The sequence below is a fragment of the Tupaia chinensis genome, unplaced genomic scaffold (genome assembly GCF_000334495.1).
Source record: "Tupaia chinensis unplaced genomic scaffold, TupChi_1.0 Scaffold000695_1, whole genome shotgun sequence".
Taxonomy (NCBI): domain Eukaryota; kingdom Metazoa; phylum Chordata; class Mammalia; order Scandentia; family Tupaiidae; genus Tupaia; species Tupaia belangeri.
In genome coordinates this window covers 2,413,063-2,414,321 of record NW_006160218.1, presented here as the reverse complement: position 1 = coordinate 2,414,321, position 1,259 = coordinate 2,413,063, and the positions used below count along the sequence as shown (strand labels likewise).

Genomic DNA, 1,259 nt, shown 5'->3' with positions numbered 1-1,259 from the left:
TACAATAAGAGAAGAGATGACAAAGAGGGAGAGTTTGCGTGAAGCAGTGAGTGACAGGGAGAGGAAGCACCGCAGACTGCAGGGCCACCCAGGCAGGTCTGTCCTGCAGGCTGGGTGGGGAGGTGGGCCTCTGAAGGACGGGGGTGAGGCGAGGCGAGGGCAGGCAGGACCTCGGGAGCAGGGGTGCGGTGTGGTTCACACAGTGGGGCCCACCCCGGACAGTGTCCCACCAACGCCGCGGCCCGGCAGACACCTCGGTATCTCAGTCTGCCGCAGTCTTAGCCCCAGGTCTCTTTCTGGAGGCACAGATGAGGCCCAGGCAAGACCTCCTCTTCCTCACACCTCCACGGCCCCTGCCCTGAAGGTTAGTGTCTCCTCCCTCCTCTGGGCAGGGGCTGGGAGACCTGTGGAAATAACCAGGTGCTCTGCTTCCACCCGGCCCGATGCCCTCAGCTGCCGTCCTGGCCCAGTCTTCTCCCTCAGGACACCAGCCTTCACGGGGGCGGGGAGCCCGTCCACGCCTGCTCAGCCCTGCGCCCCCAGCTCATTCAACGCCCAGCACCCGGAGGGCAGAGCGCGGCAGACTGACGCTAGACGTGAACGCATGATGACCTGTCAATCTAAATGTGTCACTGTGCGCACGCTCGTGTGCAATCCGTGGGACACTGGGCCACGAACCCTAACCCGGAAGATGCCAGCAGCTCCCTGCCGGGACCTCCATCCTCTGGAAGACGTCCCGCATAGCAAGGCTCAAGAGCGAGTCCTGACTGTCTTCTCCACACCAGGCACAGGGGGGCTTCGACTCCCGGCACGCCTACCTTAGCACAGCCGCGGCACTAGGCTCACCACCACCCTTACTTCCTACAGGCTTAGCCTGCGGCCCCTGGGGTACAGTACACCATCTGCAGGGCAGAAATTAAAGTACAGCCGAGGCCAGCACTGGTGGCAAAGGTAGCAGGATCCCACACGGCTGAGTGTGCAGTTTGAGTCTTGGACCCAGCAGCTTGAAAAACACACTAGGTACGTGTGTGTGTGCGCGCGCGCCCAAAATTCTGGCAGAAGAAAGGACTACGGCGTGGCCATCCCCACTGGGAATGAGTTCTTACTCTCATTCTCTCTGTCTCTGGAGAGTGCATACACCCTATAGCAAAAACAAAAACAAAAACGCAGCTTTTATAAGTCCAAGAAAAACAGTGGAAAGAAAATACAAGCCCCAACTCTGAGCTGCTAACGAATGTGAGGAGGAAGCTCCAGCAGGA

The 1,259-nt window shown here is 59.7% G+C and overlaps 1 protein-coding gene across 5 annotated transcripts in view; it reads right to left on the bottom strand.

Moving 5' to 3' along the window:
- Positions 1 to 1,259, bottom strand: part of PACRGL (parkin coregulated like) — a 14,713-nt gene that overhangs the window by 3,690 nt on the left and 9,764 nt on the right. The window lies entirely within an intron of this gene.